Source organism: Perna viridis, chromosome 5 (assembly GCF_037379345.1).
Source record: "Perna viridis isolate PV_CMFRI_1.1 ecotype Kerala chromosome 5, ASM3737934v1, whole genome shotgun sequence".
Lineage (NCBI taxonomy): Eukaryota > Metazoa > Mollusca > Bivalvia > Mytilida > Mytilidae > Perna > Perna viridis.
Window position 1 is genome coordinate 40,045,976 of NC_142449.1, and position 13,740 is coordinate 40,059,715.

General features: G+C 34.7%; 2 long non-coding RNA genes across 8 annotated transcripts; one reads left to right on the forward strand and one right to left on the reverse strand.

The window, feature by feature from the left end:
• Positions 1-171: 171 nt before the first annotated feature.
• On the reverse strand, positions 172-13,322 carry LOC148617470 (uncharacterized). Of its 7 annotated transcripts, none has more exons than XR_015922507.1 (4): positions 13,246-13,322; positions 9,834-9,932; positions 2,974-3,058; positions 172-1,375 (listed from the first exon to the last, which is right to left on the reverse strand). It is a non-coding gene; the product is annotated as an uncharacterized LOC148617470 (long non-coding RNA). The 7 variants fall into 7 exon arrangements; XR_015922506.1 differs by having other exon boundaries at positions 13,105-13,288; XR_015922510.1 differs by having other exon boundaries at positions 13,212-13,277.
• LOC148617471 (uncharacterized) lies at positions 2,007-6,519 on the forward strand. The gene is made up of 2 exons (XR_015922511.1): positions 2,007-2,669; positions 3,905-6,519. It is a non-coding gene; the product is annotated as an uncharacterized LOC148617471 (long non-coding RNA).
• Positions 13,323-13,740: the final 418 nt, after the last annotated feature.

Below are 13,740 nucleotides of genomic sequence, written 5' to 3' on the forward strand. Positions count from 1 at the left end.
TTAAATCAATCCGAAAGTTAATATGCATTTACATTCAAAAGCTATATTAATAGAGTATTCATCAGGTTAAGCAAATAATTTTCTTAACATAAGATTTTCAAAGTCTAGACACTTAAATAAATTTGAATTTTCCTGCAAATTTTACTTGGTTAAAATCCCTGCTCTTCCCTTCTTGTTTATAAATGGTAAAATATTAATGATAGGATGAATAATTTGACTTGTAAGTGTGTTAAAATGAAAATATAAAACACATTTTATCCTTCCAGAAGCATTACTGTAAGAAATAAATTCCCAAAGTGTAAATTTATTACTAAATATCTTTCAAGGCCAAAAATGAGTCCCTTAAATCTGAGTTGATATGAAGACTAAATCTTAATTTTATTTGTATAAATAATAGAATATTATTGAGCAGATAAATTACAGGAAACATATTTACCAGTTATAACAGAGGTATTGAATGCTATAAAAGGACTTACATTTGGACTATACTGTTGTGTAGTGTTCAGAAATAAAAGGGAAGTTCCAGTGATAGACTGGTGACATAAGGTATTTTGATCCTATCCTCTTTTGAAAATGGGTGTCCGTCCTTAAGTTTGCCTGTCCACACTTTCTCATTTTAATTCTACCTAACTACTTGTCAACTACTTATCATAATAACTTGATAATATTGGAGAAGAGTCAAATATTATACAGGTAAGCGACCAGCCATATTGTGGATCTTACTTTAGACTCGAGCGATATCAGCTGCCTTTTGGGAGACTTTATATATATTACATTTCTTGTAGAGAGCAAGGGTATATCCTTTATTTGAGGTCAACTATCAAAACATGTACTTCGTCCTTCTAAAATTTATCTCTTACATCACTCGGCGAAAAAAACGCTAGGGAAGGCTTCAGAAAATGGGTTTTCATAAGACCAAAACAGTCTTGTTTCCTGCTACCAGCAAGAAAACAATAGGTAGGAAGGTAGGGAAATTATTTTAGTTGTCAAAAAAATCTTACATTTGAGGTAATTAGGTAACAATCTAGACTTTAATAGTGCTTGAGCCAAAATGGTCATAAATGTTAAGGGTAAGCACAAAAAATAGGGAAGGTAGGGTAGCCGGAAACAGACATCTTGTTTTTGTTTTTGCCAAATTTGTAACACAGAAGATTTGCTTGAAAGGAGGTTCAGTTTATTTTCAAATGTTTTTAGATTGATGGAGTAAAAAGACAAATACACAATTATAATATAGATTTATGCTTCTTTAATCGGAAATCAGTGTTTCCATTTCTTGATGCCGATACCGTCATCGTCATTGAAATATCGACGGTCCGTAAATTGGGAATCTGTATCCCGAAGATTCCGTACGTTTCATTTAACATGCTCTTCCGACCTGAAAACAAGTATATAATATTACGCTAGTAGCTTATTTTAAAAACGACGTCAAAATTCTCATTAAACAGTTTTGTGAAACTCTTCAGTGGTGTTTTGGGGTTTGTCGTTTTATTATTTTTTTGCACTCATTAAAATTTATTATTTACATTCAAGTGTAGACACAGACTGGTATTGCCCGATGATCAAATTCGTTTTGCCTTGAATGTGTTTGCATTAGCTAGAATACTGTGGTACATTTATTCAACAGCAATTTATGCTTAAGGAAGGGGGCTGGGGTACTCCAATACTTCTTTTACAGGATGTGCCGCTGTGATTCCGTCACCCACCCTATTCAAATGTAAATATTTTTTGTAACTAAAAGATTCTATGAAAGTTTCATTAAATTCCATTTAGTGGTGTATAGGAAGAGTAAAATTATGATATGGGAACTCCTTTGCGTAATGGAAGGAAAGATGGACACCTCTATCGATATAAACCCCCACTAAAATTAGGGGGTAAAATTATTGAGGATATTTCCTTTGCTTTACATAGAGGAAATGGAGTTATTGTTTTTTTTTCAGAATTGAAGTCTTATTTCTCAGAAACTATAAGGTTTAGATTTATATATTCCAAGACAAGTTTAATACATATACATTACAATTAAGCTTCTTTTCTGGGGGTGTACTTGCATGGATGTGTTGAGCTTTGCTATGTCATGGTTAGGAATGACCATTTCGCTTAATGTAGGTTTGTTTCTCTAAATCTGGACTCTTAAGAGTTTTTTTTTGTTTAACAGAAACTAACAGCGTGGTATCTATCAGGTACATTGAATAAGGATATGCCTCTACTGAAGTTTTTAAGTCTCACAATTCTGAAAGGAAGCTGCATAGTTGTTACAGATTACTTTTCTTACAATGAAAGCGGTTGGAATTCCGCAATATTTATTATGTGTCTGATTACAAATACTGTAATGGATGAAGTCATTTCTAATGGATGTTGGTCAATCAAATGTCAAAGCAAAATTGGAATTTCGAAAATCAGAAAAAAACAAGAAAAAAACTAAGAGAAAGCGGAGATAAAACACAAACAAAACAAACAAAACAATTCCACATAAACCGGAGGAATTACACAGAAAATTATATAAGATTGAAATTAGAAGGATCAATAAAACTTGATAGTATGAGCTTTTTGTGAAGAAATCACTATGTATGGTGAAGGAGAATGAAAACCGGGACAAAACCAACAAATCTGTTATGATCATAGCGGAGATATCAGACAAGAAGCCGACGGTTGTAACCCGAGTTTTTTTTCTGGTATGATTTTTTGATTACTTGACCCAGAAGTAGATTTGTAAGAAGTTCTGCATTATATATGATTTTTGTATAACTAGGCTTCGCTAATTGGTAAATATGACCATTACTATATATCACGGAAGTCACAAAACAAATTTAAATTTATATATATAGTTATTACAGTTGTCTGAATTCTGACATAGAAGCATGAAAAGTTAAAAAGTTCGTTTTATTCAGATAACAATAAGCTTATAACAAGACAGCTAGAATCGACAACTTGAGATTGTCTGATGAATCTACCCTACCATCTTATTGTTAAAATTACCTTTCAATTCGATGTTCCTTTTGTGCTAGTGTTAGAGTAAGCAAAGCAAATACCCACATGATGGTCAGGATTTTCATCATTAAACCTAATTATAATTAAGATAGGAAAAACTTTTTTGTTACCATATGTATAAACAATAATTAACAAAAAAAAAACCTTGCTGTAAAGTGACATATCCCTGTAATAGAGGAAGGCGGATAAAAGGTGGAAAGCGGGATCTACTCTCCTCTAATCTGCGCAACGGTCAAGATGTTTTTGAAAACCTCTAACTATTGAAGATGATTCCTGTGACGTTGAACAAGTTAATGTATGCGTGCTCAGTGAATTTTAGGCAAACTGTTAGAAGCAGGCCTTTTTTCTGGTTGATAGTCTTTAAGATTAACAAAGCATGCAGCCATACCTAGAACAGTTGAAATGGAAAAAGTCTTTTGAAAACGGGTCTGGTAGAGATTTCACGCAACTCCATCCATGAATTATTTATAAGAGCGTTTTATGTGATAGGCTTGCCATTTTACCCATTACCTAAATCCGTTTTCCGTGCTCATAAACCTCCTTTCACCATCGCACGGTACGGTCAACATTTAATACTCTGCTTCATGTTTGTATTTTAAGTAAACCATTGTTAATAAACAATTTCCAATTCACGATTCCCAATTACTGATGTCCAATCCCCCATTTTTTTGGCTTTGTTCAAAAGTACTTGAGTCAAATGATACTACATACATTAAGAGGTCTTCTTTATAACATGACATACTAGTAAGTTTAGATTTTTTTCATTTGTCTGTGGCAAATTGTCTCCGGCCCCTGCTATTACTAGTTTTTTTTTCGTGTAGTTTTGAGTTATTTTATGTTAATTTATGGTGTTTTGTCTGTTTTTGGTGGTCCAGTCGTTGTCCTTGAACTTTGAATTTCATTTTCTCTTTGCTTTTAGTCCATATCCGCAAGAAGGGAGTCGTCAACCATGGTTGATAACCGATCTAGGAGAAGACAACTCTGATATAAAATTTAACCCAATGGCTAGATGGGAGTCAATTTGGAATTGATGTAATTGTTAAAACTGCCACTAAAGATCACTATGCAAGATTACGTTCAACCGATAGCATTGTTTTCACCCAATTCAGTCACAAAAGTTCCCCGATGGAATGTTCGTTCAGTGTACGAGACAGGAATATATGCACTAACAACAAAGGCAATGAAAAGTAATAACATCGACGTGCTAGGCATCAGTGAAGCAAAATGAAATCCAAGTGGAATGATAATACTAAGTGCAGGGTAAGTATAATAGGTTCTTACACGAGTCTATTGAAGATCTGGAATTTCTTCCACGAGTGTGACAAATTCCGTCCTTTGACGAATGGAGCGCAGCGGAACAAGTGAAAAGACAAAGAATTTCTCACACGAGTGGAAGAAACCCCAGATCTTCAACAGATGACGAATGTAAGAACGTATTTCCTCCAAGTCACAGCCAAAAGCTGTGTAATTTCAATAAAGGTCAATGAATAATGTATATGTGTCGTATTAATGGGCTTCGATTAACCACGCGCAATTAATAGTAATTACCTCGAATATTGATTAAGGAAACGATGATTCCCTTCTACAGTAATTAATTTTTAAGTTTTTGTATAATTTTAATTTATTAGCACATATTTTCAGACAAAGATGTAGACCTGCGTACAAAAAGTTTAATTAATTTATTCATTGACCCTCTGAAATTTAATGGATTACTTTCACATTGTGTATTGCGATTGGCTAGTTTACCCATGACAGACACGATCGCGTGCACCTGCCTATCATAGAAAAACAACGAAAATGGAAAAAGTTCTTTATTCCGGCAATGTAAATGATAATGATCACCACACAACGGGAGTTACTATAATGCTGTCACAGAACCAGTTAATGAAAGAATAATGAGGGTGCGACTTCAAGCTAAAAGCCAAAATTTTACAATCATACAATATTATGCACCAACCATCTATACTGATGAGGAGGATATGGACAACTTTTATGAAAAATTATAACACACTTGGGACAACACCCCCCCCCCCCCGCAAAAAAAAAGATATAATAATGCTAATGTGAAATATAAATGCCTAGATCAGTTAAAAAAAACAAAAACAGAGAAAGAACAATGGGAAAGCACAGTATTGGACATTTGAATGAGGATTAACTCGGACCATCACGTGATATTAGTGAAAGTGAGAATCTAACTGGCAAAGAATGCAAAAACTAAGATACAATGCAGATCAACTTATAAATCTACATGATAATGGCAAATTCCAATAAGAACTGAGGAATCGATTCGGTGCACTAAATAGAGATGATAAAGAGCAAGATATTGACAGAGAAATGGATGTCAAAAGCTACATGGCAGAAGATTGAATAATATTTATATTAATTAAAGCGCAATACGAAAGAAAAAGTTAACAACACGAACACAACAGCACAAAAGAATGATGCAATGAAGAGTGCACCATTCACTTGATATGGAAGTAAAACAATCGTGCAGGAATAACAAAGGAGATTATGTTAACTAATTTGCTACGGAATCTGAAAAAAAAAAGCTTTTGAAAAGGCTTTTACAGAGATGGAATGTAGCAACAGTTAAGGCAGTGTGGAATACATCTAAGATAGTAAATACTATATATACGATTTAACACTCACTGATCTCTTTCAAGTAAAAAACTGGAGTAAAAGAAGGTTACTTACTCTCACCCCAACTTAGCAAACATACTTTAAAAAAAACAAAAGAAAAGAAATGGACAGTGACAAGACACTAGAAGGCTGTGATTATGCTGACGACTTCGCCTCTACTGTTTCACCAGATAAAGGAAACCAGAACGATAGACTGAATAGGAAAGAAAAATAGGGCATAAAATCAACAACTAGAAAACCAAAATTATGCAGTTTTAAACTAGAAACGGAGAATCAGTAGCAATTGAAGGGAAAGAACTGGAAGAAGTGGAGCAATTCAAATATTTATGGAGTGTTATAAGAAAGACCGGTGGCACAGACGAAGACATTAGAGCCAGAATAAGCCAAGCACGTCATGCCTTCGCAGAGCTTAAATTATTATGGTGATCCATTGTTCTACGTCAGAACACCACATACCAAAAACAGAATATTAAATACTAAGGGTGCACTATACAGTTACATTAAGGCGCACTGATTCGCACACCAAGTTGCCCCCGTCAAATTTTGTAAAACTTAAAGTTAAAAGTCGAAATTTGGTGGATATATTGTTTAAATGTAGTTAAGCATTTATACACAGACCGATGTAATAGATGTAATGGTAAGCAGGTGTAATTTAAATGAAGAATGGTATCCGGAACGTTTCAGTCCCCAGCCGTATTAGGTTCTCTCCTCAGCATCAGATGGTTGATTTTCAAAATACCTTATTTCGCACGAACTTTTGGAACTAAAATTGTGAGAGAATGAATCGAAAAGTGTCTTATTATTTTTACCTTTTTTCATCTACTATATGTACGTGCATGCTTTCATCCTGCTGTAGTGTCTAAGTGTCTGATATTTTATAAAACATAGTATTTGGCTGTTAGTTTTGGTAAGGCACCCCTGATTTGTACTAAAACTCAGTAATATTATGTTCAGTATGTTACCATAGCTACTGGATTTTATAACAATAATCACTAAATTACTTATAAATGACTTGAACCTCCACACACCAAGGATTTCAAAAATATGCACTTTTTTATGACAAAACAGTAGAAATTTCTATAATGACCACCTCAAAACAGCTTTATATCAACAAAATGAGACCAAATGTTTAGAAATAACCTAACTGTATTGTACTACCTTATGTTATTTCAATGCTCTTCTTCTGAATGGAGACTAACGACATGACTACATAAAAAATCCGGGTATTTACCAACATTTGCTTATGCCACGTATATATAGTTTGGTGGTCTATACAAAATAACAAACGAGCAGTAACAGGAGTGTTCTAGCCAGGAAAAAACTAAAGATAAAAAGACTAGCATGGCAATGGATTGGTCAAATATACAGAAAATCTCCAAAATAATATTACCAGAGAGGCATCGGTTTGGAATCCACAAGGACACAGAAAACAAGGGTGGCTATTGCACAGCTGGATAAAAACAAGACTGAAAGAGCTGGAAAATAATGAAGGACTTGACATTATGAAAAAAGAACAACCCAAAACAGTGAGATTGAGAACGACTGTGGTAGCCCTATGGTCCACAAGGGAAGGAGAAGACAAAGTTACAATTTTCACTACGGGTGAAATCGTTTGGGTTTTATGGTGGGAAGGGGGGGGGGGGCTATGATCAAATTTGAAATAGAAAGATAATAATATCGTGTATGGTTTTTAAAAAAAAGGACAGACTATAGAGTAAAGACATACGAGTCAGGTCGGGCCTCAGCTCCAGAAAAGATAAAAAGTCTGAGAATATTCTTAACTTCCATGGTTAGTCCTTGAGATTTATGTTGTCACAAGTGTTAAGGTTTTTTTTTCAGATTAATTTTTAACTTTTGTGGCGCTAGGGCCTGAAATTATACTGAAAGAAATCAAAGAATATCCAACAGAAATGGTTGAAATACTTGATAACTGTGTCAAAAATGTTACAAATGAATTTCCGCATTGTGGTGAGACTATGCTAAAGGAACTTCTACTTCAGCGACATGGCTTACAGGTAATGACAACAAAAAAAGGTCTTAGGAGCTAGACCTGGTATTTTACACGTACAAAGCCTCTGTGGTTTTTCCTACAGTTGGCTACAAATTTCACTGCAAATGTTTATTGTTTCTTTGTATTACAAAAATTATTTTTTACACATTTATCAAGTATTTCATCTTCTACGACAGAAAAAAAGTCTCTTACTAAGACCAAACTGTTGCATCCGTCTGTATATAGTGCTTTTAGAAACACATAACATGCGGCTGATATCAATAATGGAAAACTTTAATTCTAAAAGACTTTCCAGCGTAACTTTTGGTATTTAGAAGTGCTTGTCGATTCTGTCTGGTTGACGCCCGCCAAACGTAATGCATTCGGTTCTTAATTTCATAATTATGTTTCTGTCAGTGAGTCCTAAGTCATGAAAATCCTGTCTTGAAAGCTTACAAACAATATCTGGTGAGATTTTCTCCTTTGCGAATTTTGGAACTAGATTTGTTAGATTCAGTTTGGTTAAAATAGAAGTTACAGAGACGTTCGTCTGCATGTTGAAGTCCACTGGTTACGGTGCGTATGAATTTCGCCTGAGTAAAAAAAACCGCTTTTTTGGATTCACTTCGTTTGTAGTTGTATATTTACGGAAAGTAACGAGAATAAATGATCATCATCATAACGAAATATCTACTGCGTATAATGTCGAAAGAACCACGTATAATGACAAATGCACTGCGTATATCCAGTGAATTTTCCACTGCATATATAAAACAAAGTACTATGTATAAAGTTGAAACTACTGCAAATAAGGCGTAAAATACTGCGTATAATGTCTTTCCTCATACTGCGAAATCTACTGCTCATATTAGAAAATGTACTGTGTATAACATGAAATGTACAGCGTATATTGCAAAATGCACTGCATATTACGATATATGTACCACGTATAATGTAAAAAGTACTGCGCATGCCCAGTTTTGTATTGCATATAATGAAAAACGCACCACGTATAATGACAGTTATACTGCTCATAAAGTTATATGCACCGCGTATAATGATTCCACGAACACGTATATTGTGAAATACACTATGTATACCATAAAATGTACTGTGTATAACGAGAAATGTACTGCGTATATAGAAAACCATCAACAAAAGACAGTTGCGGCGTTCCATAGTTACTAATGTTCCATTATGATTGCGTGTTATTATGTTGTCATCGATAAGTTTAAAGATGACCTGTTTTAACCTCTGTGATCTTAAAGACACGATGATATTGCTAAGGAAGAAAAAGTAGCAACACAAATCATCGGTGGAAACATTTTTTTTTTTGCCTCAAGCTCCCTGAAAATGGTACAGAATGCTTGGAAATGGACAGGATAAGGCAGGGTTAACTTTAGTTTTAAACTTTTTTATCAAACCTATTGTCAATCTATTTTGAGAATTTCTGTGAATGTTTTTCTGTGTATAATGATGTTTTGATGTTAAAAATAGATCTCTACGACTGGTCTTTTTAGCTTTTGAAGCTGGACTCCTGACCTTACTGTACTATTGCCACAAGAATCATTCAATAAAGAGCATCTAAGTTATCCACCCGGTTTTCATATTATAAAATAAATCTCGCAATCATTTTTTGACTCTTCAAGGGCAACAACTCCAACATCGATCAACAAATCTTTACGAAAATCCGTCTCACCATGCTGATCAATTTTCTCCCGTAAAAATTTGGGTAAATTAACCCATTGATTTTCGAGTTAGCTATATCAGTTTTTAAAGACTCGATGTAACAAAAATATTTTCTACTACTGTGAATTGTTCTTCGGGTACAAATTTTCGTGGTTTTCGTGAGTTTGGCAAACCAAGAAATTTGATTTCCTACGACAAGAAAATTTCCCATTCGTTTGTATGACAGTTGTCAAATCCGCGTATTCAAGAATCCACGAACTCATATTTTTTCCTAAAATCACGAAAATTGGTACCCAGGAATAAAAGTAATTTTTCAGCATACATGACAAATATGTTGTCGTACCACTTGGTTGGTGAATACCCTCGGGGACCATCTACCAAAGTCGATGAATGAGATCTACCGCCTATATACTGGATTCCTAAACTCCACAAGAATCCATACAAACACCACTACATAGCTGAATCTGCAAAATGTACCAACAAACCTCTTTGATAACTTTCAAAACTTTTTACCAACCTCTATACTCACAGCTGTCAAAGAGGGTCCCCAGTCCTGCCACGACACGTGCTACTCCCGTAGTAGTATTCAATGTGGATCCAGAAAAATTTGGAAGATCCAATGGAAACCCTAAAATCAAGATTATTATCAGAATAAGATAGCATAACAACCTATGTTTTTTTTCAACTAATTATACTTCTATTCCCAATACTCAGCTAAAATCCCGACCCTAATACATTATACATCGTTGTTACTTCAGAAAAGACGGTTCACCTAGATACAAATATGAAGTTCTTGGTAGAGATTTCCCATTCTTTGTAAAAACGATTCTAAATCATCTTCCAATATACTAAAGTAGATTTTTTTTCAAGATCCTGGAATTTTTTATCGACAGCATATTTGTCCAGTGTGATGGACGCTTTTTTCAACAAACTATACGACAACGCGATGACTTTTCTGTCTGTATTGTCAAGTATCACTTCAGCACTTGCGTATGATATTTCATTTCACAGCTCATATGCTATGCCAGAGCTTGCCGGAATTATGGGACTATTTAGACTTCTTACAATTAGGCTTCTGGAAGGGGTTATGTTGCTACAAGATTGAAGTCATCACTACAAAGGTAATATGTTGGTCATCACGAAGTCGTTACGGTGAATCCATCTGCACCAAGAGAACTGATTTGTTCAACGTGTCATAGTTTTCCTTTCCTCTTTCGTCTACCACGGACTTGTTTTTTATGGAAAACTCGACAGATATTTCTAGGAAACCAGAGGACGCTTACCATACCTGGTCTATGCTCCCAGTTGCTCATTTGCTTTTGTTGCTTTGTAAGTACAGTCAAACCTCGGTAGCTCGAACTCCAAGGGACCATTGAAATGTGTTCGAGTTATCGGGAGTTCGAGAAATTGAAGTTCGTATATTTCCGGATTTTTTCGGTACCGGTCCGATTCCGACTTTATCGTTAGAAATTGCCTACTTCCTACGAAGTTGTGTTAGTTGGTGGAGCTTTTTCGTTCGCTCTTGGAAGATTATGTTGATTTGTGAACATTAAAAATGCTGTGTTCGCTTTTAAAAACGTTCAGAGTTCGTTCCTTGTTCAATAATTTGTTATCATCCGATTTTCTTTCATGCTTTTATCATACCGACTTCGGAACATTCCCGAACTTCAATCAGTGTTATGTTAAAGATCAAAATTACCGTAATTAGTGATGACTTAAATTTTATCTGTAATTAACTAATGTTTGTTTGTTGGGGTTTAACGTCCGAGCAGCAATATTTCAGCTATATTCAGACAATGAACATGAAATGGATGATAAAATGAACATGAAATGAAAAAAAAAGGATGGGTCACAAGGATCATAGGGTCGACAAATTTTGATTGCCACTGGAAAAAGGGAGATGGATATGATCGGGCAATTTAGCCTCCTGTGGCGGAGCGCAAAGGTTCCTACTCCTATCGAATACCACAGCAGGGTTCTTTAACGTGCGAGGAACGTGGCATCTTTCCCAACACGGTGCACCACTATGGTTTGCGGTCAGATTTTCCGTATTATAGCCTGACAACCCCAGCATGTAACACGCCAGGGGTACCCCATTTCACCACCTGGGGCACACATCCCAGTTGCTCTGTGGGCAGAGCGCCTAGCCCCCGGCTAGGTTTCTGAGCACTATTTAGTCGCCTTATACGACAAGCTTAGCGCTGCTGCAGGCCTATTCTTTTATCACCCGGACCTGCACGGGGGGTAATTAACTAAAATGACACTGATTAATGATAGGGTTTCAGTTTTCACACCTTTTAATACCCAAGCTGACAAAATTGCTGACGAGTTCGAGTTAGTGAGGGTTATTCTCTAAGATTTATTACCGAACGGACCGAGTAGTCAGTTCGAGTGTTCGAGAAATCCAAGGTTATTTATATTGATTATATAGGAGAAAATTTTGGTACTTTGAATTGTGTTCGAGAAATCCCGTGTGTTCGAGCCATCCGAGTTCGGGCGAGTGAAGTTCGACAGTATTATTTTGGTTATTTTATGTTCTTTGTTGTGCGTATCTGTTTTCCATATCTGGTCCTTGTCCCTGGATTACCATCTTTTGATTTACGCTAGAATCTTGGTTCCCTGGATTACTCTATCATGCTGAACAACTTCACTTTCTTTCAGATTTTAGCTATAAACCTAACTATTTTTTAGATCTTTGAAAAATGGTGCATGCAATTTGACCTCTATGGTCCATTATTTATTTACGGCGGACATGTTTTTTTGTCAGATCAAAAATCTCCGAACAAGGATTGTTAAAAATACCCTAAGAATCATTCATGTTTGGTAACAATCTGTCCAGTAGTTTCAAATCGAGAAGCTAGATGTTTGAAAAAGTTCATCGACGACGACGGTTTTCAGACACATAGTGGTGGCAAAAGTTAAAATGGCCCTTCGGGCCAGGTAGGCTAAAAATGAAAAAAAAAAGTCAACTGCAAATCAAAGTAACAAAAAGGTCCAAAAATATCACATAAGATGGTAGTAAACGGTAATAAGTCATCGCTGCTGTAACGAATAGAACTATTTCTGTTGTTCATATATGACTTTTGTGATAATTTTATCCTAATATGAAAAGCTTAAAATATACATAGCTATTTTGTATATATATATATATATAAAACAAGGTAATTGATATCCTGCAATGTAATAAACTGCAGTATCAACATTCCGTATATAGAACGTTTATATCAATTTTTTATGAGTTACATCAGGTTTGCTATTTCTCTATACCTTTAATGTTTGACTTTAATGACAAGGAAGATGTGCATGTAAATCATACAATTTTGCAAGTAAACTTTCGATAACAACCCCAAGAACAAAAATAAACTCTATCAAGCACCATAATATTGGAAATAAACACAATATTTCGAACCAAATTATTGCTTGCATTCCTGTTACATTGTAAGGCTTAATCAAATCAATTCAATGGAGGTCTGGGTTTAGCAAGTCAGCAACTGCTAACATTGTTTATTGTCAATTATTGTATGTTTAGTTCGTTATGTTCCTTATTTTTACAGCAGATGCAAATGCCTTTTGAATCGAGCTTTATCTTGTATTTTTATCGTTATCTGCATTTACTAGAAGAATGAGTACTGAATGTGGCCCTTACAATTAGTTGGAATTTGATCTCTGTTATATCTTTATATGATTACACCACTTACCTCAAATTTACAGCAATTTTTTAAAGTTTGATGTAAAAAAAAATGTTCATAAGTTTTATATTCATATTATTGAGTAAATAATAGGCATTATTATAACTTTACCATTATATACAAATCGTTTTGCCATTTATATACAATCCTGTCTCGCGCGTCATCGAATGACCAAACATATTTCCGAAACTTCGGTGAAACTAACGTTTACCTAGTACCTTTAGTCTTTGGCCAGTTTCATTAAAACTATACCTTGCATATTTTTGTGAAGCGGAAGTCCTTATTGCCCGCATGCCCTAACTTACTTTCAATTTTGATTTAAAAGGAACTAATTACCACAAAATAATTAGAAAGGAACTGAATACCACAAAATAATTTTAGAGGAAAACAACGTAAGAAAATTCGAATAAATATTTGTTCGTTAGGAAAATAACATACAAAAATGCGATATGATATGGAGAAAAAGGTCATGTCATAATTCACACTGGCATATATATTATTTTAAATGTACAAAATGTACGAAAACTGTACTTTTTGTCAAACATGTTTTATCTTTTAGAATTTATATTAATAATTTAATCTTGTTTATGAAACTAATATCAACATTTAACAGACACCTGAGAATATTGGCAAACACATGTTGTCTTTAATTTTTTATAGTTAAATTTTGACTTTTGAGTAGCAACATACCAGCAAAACCTGCCTATGGAGTATATGTGTCTCAACTGATGCATTACTTATGAGTTT